Source organism: Arachis ipaensis, chromosome B4, assembly GCF_059453495.1.
Source record: "Arachis ipaensis isolate K30076 ecotype BB chromosome B4, ASM5945349v1, whole genome shotgun sequence".
Taxonomy (NCBI): Eukaryota; Viridiplantae; Streptophyta; class Magnoliopsida; order Fabales; family Fabaceae; genus Arachis; species Arachis ipaensis.
Genome location: NC_142439.1, coordinates 92,691,314 through 92,698,579, shown reverse-complemented (window position 1 = coordinate 92,698,579; position 7,266 = coordinate 92,691,314).

Genomic DNA, 7,266 nt, shown 5'->3' with positions numbered 1-7,266 from the left:
CACCATCACAATATGATTCAAGTCATTATCCTAATGGTGGCTGGAAATATCACCAAGAATTCACAGATTCTGAGCAATCCAATCAATGGGGATATGCTTCAGAGCCACAAGATGAGAAAGATAATCTCGTGAGATATTTCCCACCACCACAAGATGATTTAGGTCATTATCCTCATGGTGACTGGGAATATCAACAAGGAATGAGAGAATATGAACAATCAAGTGAAATGAACTACTTCCCAGAGCCACAAAGTGATTCATACTGTTATGACACGCACACAAATGATGGCTGGGAAGGGAATTTCAATGATTCACATTTTAATCATTCAAAGACATTATCACTTGACTATGCTGTCAATACATACATGGAAGATTGCTCCTCAACGCCACAAAATGATTCACACTGTGATGAATTCAACAAGCACTCAAGTTGTGGGTGGGAGGATCCCAACCAAACAACATTCAATAGTTCATACTCCACTCATCAAGAGTCATCATCACTTGAGCAAACCTTCAACTCATTTATGCTAAATTGTCCAACCTCACCTCCCAGTTTTTCACTTGAAAATTCTTCATCACTTGATTTTGCCTCAACACAAAATTTCTCTCAAGATCCATACGACTCATTTCACCAACCACAAAATTCATTCTACTATACAGAAAACTTATCTCAACAATCACAAAACTCAGTTTATAACTCACAAATTCATTCCATACCACTCAAAACAACTTCACCACAATACCCACATATCCAGAAACTTATTCTCAGCCTTCATCCCTTGATCTAGCATTTGAACAATACTTGCAAACATCCATAGACTCTTGGAAAGAATAAGAAACCCTCTATAATAAGATGGATGGATATTTAGAGCAAGCAAGGAAAAACAAAGAATTGCTAAGCAAGGAAGATGAGGACCACTGGGTGGATGTGAAGGAGGAAGTGGAAAAGCAAGATGAAGAGGCTACTGTATCAAGTGAAATTTCAATGGAGGAGGAGGTGATGGAGGCATTTAAACCTGAAACTGCATATCCACAAAAGCCACTTGAGATTACAAAGGAACATGAAAACTCACAACCCCATAAACCTCCCTGAACCAAGGACTCTCAACACTTGAATCTGTGATTGAAAAATATGAAAAGGAGATGAAGAAATCTTGGGAAGAACAACAAACCTCCTCCATAAAAGTACAATTAAAACAAATGTTGAGTGCAAAGAAGGAAGTGGAAGGGGAAGATGAAGAAGTTCCTGTACCGAGCGACGTTTCAATGAAGAATGAGGTTGTGGAGATATATGAGCCTAGGATTTCATATCCACAGAGGCTAATTGAGGTGATAGAAAACCATGAGGACTCACTCCCAGAGAACTTGATGGAAGATCATGCAAAAGAAAGGGAGGAATTCCATAAGGGAAGTCCACACTCAAGTGAAGCAGAAAGTTGCATAGAAGAAAGACTCATTGAACCACCAATGCACGAAGCTTTTGATGAAGAGAACACTCACCAATCACACAACTACCATGTCTTGATATCCAATGAGTGAAGGCAACCAACAAGAACATCGAAGAAAGGATTGTGACCAAGTTACAATTGATCATATCAAGGAAAAGGAAGAGGTCAACCACGAACAATCCAACCCCTGAACCACCAACAAGCAAGCTTAATCAAGCCATTTACAAAAGGAAGCCTGTTGGGAGGAAGCTAAGAAAGGGGGCACTGGCTGGCTCCTCTCTACCTTTGAGGTCATTCCTCTTGACAAACTGGAAGAAGAGGAAGAAAGTCATCAGCTACAGGTCAGTAGTTTTCCTTTTTTTGTTATTTCAATAAAGGAGTTAAGTAGATTTCTCTGTATTGCAAAAAGCTAAGTTTGGTGTTGCACACCAAAATAATTAAGGGGTGAATGTTGGATGCTAAGTTTGGTGGTCCACCAAAAATCTCATTAAGAATACATTACACCCTCGGAATGACTAGTATCGGCTCCAAACAATCAGAAAAACTACTTAATAAGTGTTTAGTTTTTAGTTTTTAGTTTGTTTTCTAATTCATAGTCTGTCTTCTAGTTCATAGTTTATTTCTTAATAAAAGTACTTGATGTTTCATGCATGTATTTATTCTGCTGCATATAGAAGTAGGCAAGGAACTAAGTTTGGTGTTCCCACACCAACTTAGGTTCAGAAAATCACAACCATACATGCATGCTAACTGTTTCTCAAGTGCTTGGAGAACAAGCAACTTTCAATATCTCTTGTAGGAAGTCATTCAATCTCTTAGAGGAAAAGATACATCATCATGTGGATGGATAAAGGAAGGACATGAACCCAACAATGATGATGACACAGAGGAAACAAATGGACTCCAAGAGGTTGTATTGTTCTCTGACTGACTTTAGCTTAAAAATGCTAATTGAAAGTGCAAATGTCCCCTGTTGATTAGTATCCTATTAGATTTATTTACTGTCTGTTTGTTTTCATGCTGTTGTGGCTTGCTAGTCTAAGTGCTTGATTCACTTTCATCTTACTTGAATTATGTACTTTGTTCCTCATGCTTGAATAAAAGAAAACTAACTGTGAAATTGAGAAAGAGTAAAAGTCTGATTTGATATGAGATAGAATAAGGTTATGTGGTGGTATGTGCTGGTTCATTAGTTGATTTATAAATAAGGCTGAATGTTGGCATGACTTTGTGATATGAACTTGAGTTACATTTCATGAGACTTGAAAAATGAAAGAGGTCCACAGTAAAAGAAAGAAAATACAAGAAGAAAGAAACAAAAGAGAAATAAACAAGGCTGGGTACCAATGGCTTGAGATTTGGAAAAATGCCTGTGATGTTCTTGTAAAAAGATAAGCTTGGATAACTAGGTTCTAAGGGGTGCTTCATCACCCGGCAACTTGGGTTAACTAACCCGGGATTGCCAATCGAAATTCCACCATCAAGAGCTACTTTGAGACAAAGCATTTAGTGACCCAAAGAGGTGCTAGGCATTAATTTCCAAAGAAAAAAATAAGCTAAAATACCTGTGATGTGTATGTGTTAAGGAATGGCTTGAGCAAGTAAGTCCATAGGGGTGTTTCAACACCTAGCATCTTGAACCAACTGGGGCGGGAATGCTGGCTGAAAGCTTACTCTAAAAAGCTACCTTATCACATAGTATTAAGCCTCAGCTAAGCAATAAATCTCAATCAAAAGAAAAAGAGCAAGATAAACTAAGGACCAAGCAATAACAAGTCTCAAATTTTTGTGTAATTCAAGTAAGGATCCAAAGGAGCGTTGATGTCTCAGCCACAAAATAAAAATCTCTAAAATACAATGCATGAAAACCCCATTAACCAGTATTGAATGTTTTCCAAATAAAGACTTATACTCTTCTATGTCTTCATTCATTCTTGTTCTGTCTTACTGCTTGCTTGGGGACAAGCAAGATTTAAGTTTGGTGTTGTGATGACAAGTCATCTTAGGCTAGTTTCACAAACCTTTTTCATTAGTTTTTACTTGGTTTTCATGCATTTTTAGGCAATAAGTAAGTGTTTGAGTGAGAATTTCATGCTTGTCTTATTTCAATCAAATATTGGTAATTTTATGCATTTTCATTAGATTTCTTGCAAGATTTAGTTGATAATATGAATGATGAAAGATTTGATGATTATGCCAAGGCTTTGATGTATCTGTTTGGTTGATGATAGGTGAAAAGATGAAGGAAAAGAAGCAGAAAACACAAAATAAGCTCTAAAGAAGAATTCTGGACACATTTTTGCAGTTTGAGCACGCTTTAGAGCCTTAGGCAACGCTTTTAAAAACGTGGCCTATGATTTAAACAAGGAGAGCGCTCTTGGCGCGAGAACGCTACGCTCTCTAACGACGCACAAGCGTACAGGACACGCACATGTCAGGAAGGATTTTTGAAGATCCACGCGCACGCACACATGACGCGTACGTTTGGATGTAATTGGCGCTCGTTTGCAAAGAGACTGCTACATTGGCTTAAAGAGCATTTTCGGGCAAGTTTCAAATTTGGGATTGAAGTTTTGACACTGACGCGCACGCGTACACGATGCGCACGCATCGAAACTGCAACTCTAGAAGACCACGCGTACGCGTGCATGACGCGTACGCGTGGGTGTGACTTACCTGAAGAAGTACGCGCAAGCGTGGGCTGAGAAACAGCGCAGAAGTGGAGTTTTTGATGATCCATGCGTACGCGTGGGGAGCGCTCAATTGAAGAATGCTACACTCATTTAGAGAACGCTGCAAGAGACGCGTACGCGTGGGTGACGCGTACGCGTCGCTGGGCGAAAACGCAAAAGCACGCGCAAGCATGCAGGACGTGTAAACGTGGGTGTAAAAGTGCTCCGTTCTCTAAGTGAATGCTACGCTCTCCTGGAAGTGAATTTCTGCTCAATTAAATCTGATTCCAAGCCCATTGACACACCAAAGCAAGCAGAGCCCATTGACATCACTCAAAGGCACAAGAAACAGTTAGAATAGGAATTTCATTTGAGTTGTAATTTGTTTTCAATTTCAATTTCATTTATAATTTAGGAATGCCTATAAAAAGGCTCTAGCTCACAGTTAGAAAGAGGAGAGCACTGGAGTAGGCTGCAATAGTAGTAGGCAACAGTAGGAGAAGGAGTAGGATAGAAGGCTCTCTTGAAACACTTTTGTTTTTCTGCACTTTTACATTTCAGTATTGAATTCAATTTAGCTTATGCAATTTTAGTTTCTGATAATCCTCTTCTGCAAATTTTCCTTTCTGCAATTTTACAATTCAGTTACATTGAGCTTGATTTTAATCTTCTGTTCCCATTACTTTCTGTTCCTATTGCTTTCAATTTACTTTCATTCAATTTAAATCTTCTGTAATTGTTCTGCGTTCTGATTTACTGCTTCATTTAATTTCCTAGCACCCAATTCCCTTTAAATTTACTGCAATTTACATTTTTTACTCTTTAAGTTTCTGCCAATTTACCTTCTGCACTTTATACCTTCTGCAATTTACATTCTGTCAATATAATTTCACCCAATTCACCACTGTTAGCTTAACTAAACTAATCACCTCACTAAAGTTGCTTGATCCATCAATCCCTGTGGGATCGACCTCACTCTTGTGAGTTATTACTACTTGCCGGTGATTAGTTTCTCCCTATGTTGAAGATGACATTGTACCTTCTTCCGATGTTGGAGATGACGAAATAGGATTAGCTCTTGTTAATCATTATATGATAATTAAGGACTAGGATAGAAAGCCTATATTCTCAATCCTTGCCATGAATGTCTCTCTTTATTACTTTCTTTATTTAGTTGTTTGCTTTATTCACTTGCCATTTATTTTCTTGCCCTTTTTACCAAATCAAACCCCCCTTGTTTCTTCATAGCCTATAATTGATCACTTTATTGCAATTCCTTGTGAGACGACCCGAGGTTTAAATACTTCGGTTAATTTTTATTGGGGTTTGTACTTGTGACAACTAATTATTAAAATTTGATTGAGAGTTATTAGTTGGTGTGGAACTATGCTTACAACGAAGTCCCTTTTCTATTAAAAAATTTCTAGACCGACAATAATTCTTTATATCATAGCCTCTAGAATAATTACAAAGATGGTTATATACACATTTTCATTAAAGAAGATAGACTTTAGTAGTAAATGCAGTAACTTATTCATAATTGTTATGTACTAAAAATTTGATGTATGAGTTGTGTTATATTTGAAAATTTTTTATTTTGTACTATCTTCTTTTCTTTCTGTCAATTAATTTGGTCTTGAGTGGGAGGTTATTTTATCATGTATTATACTTAGTGAATGACATTTATGAAAGAAAATAGCCTGACTAAATTTCTCGTCTTCCAACCGTTTGAGCTCTCTAAATCGTTCTCTGCTTCCACTCCTTTGTAAGGTAAAATGGGTGCAAGGACCAAGTCATGGCATGTACCAGTATTTTGTAAAGGTTGGTATTATCTCAGCATATTATTATGATATTGATAATGATAAATTCTACTTATGTTTCATCTTTTATTTAATTATTTATTGTTTTCTTATCTTTATATAACCAACTAGACAAACTAAAATAATGCATACTCAAGCAAAACATACAAATATATATGATATATGCCTGCCCTATGCCTGATGAGTCTCATATGTTGGTTATATAGCCAAACCCGACATGTCTGGTAGCTAACCATGGACAGTCCCTCTGTGTGCACATCCCCAAGCTCAAATTCATATTCATTCATTATATAGATATATCCATGGGAAAATCCCCAACCTCAAATTCATATATATATGCATATCCTTGGGGGAATCCAGTGAGTTAAAGTGCCAGGTGACATCTTGCGATAGAGGGTCAACAGAGTATCGAGTCTCAACCTAGAGCAAGTGAGGGCAAGCCATTGCATCTATCTAGGGAAACTCGTGTCTCACATAATTTACATGTGTAAGCCATATGAATATTTCAATCATAATCCATCAAGGTTACATCATCCTCAATCATGTCTCATTCATCGCTTTTAATATCTCATCAAATCAATCATTAACTTCTCAAATCTCCTTTGTTACCAATCCTAACTTTCTCAATATACTTGCTCTTATTCCGTAGCCTAAAACCTAGCTATCGGACCTTAAACAAGGTTTTCAGAGGTTTAAAAATGGTTAAAAACTCAAAAAATACACTTTTAGTAAAACAGGGTAGTCATGCATACGTATGCCACCCGCATACGTATGAGGTCGAAAATTGCCAAAGTCGCGTACGCAAGGCACCCTCGCATACACAAGTATTTGGAGCAGAGGTGTTGGTTTGCATACGCAAGAACACCACCGCGTACGCATAAGTTCAAAATTAGCCATTCCCGCGTACATATGCCCTCCACGTACGTGAAAATATGGACAGTGCCAAGGTCTCGCGTACGCATGACAATCCCCGTGTACGCATGAATTTAATTTCCTTCAAAAACCTGTTAAGTTACAGAAAACCAATTTTTCATACTAAACTTCCGACGCACATAACTTTTTCGTTAAATATAATTTTCATTCCATTCTTCAAACATTATAATCTTCATGGACCCAATTTACATTTTTCAAAAGAATTAGGGGCCTGGAAGCCAAGTTATAACCCGCCGAAGTTGATAAAAAAATCAGTTTTTACCAAAAATACAAAACCTCTAGTTTTACTAAAGTATTCAATTCAAAACCAATATTTCACAACACAAAACAGCACCAAACCTCAATTCATCACCAACTATACCACAATCACATCAAGATCTAAATTTATCAATA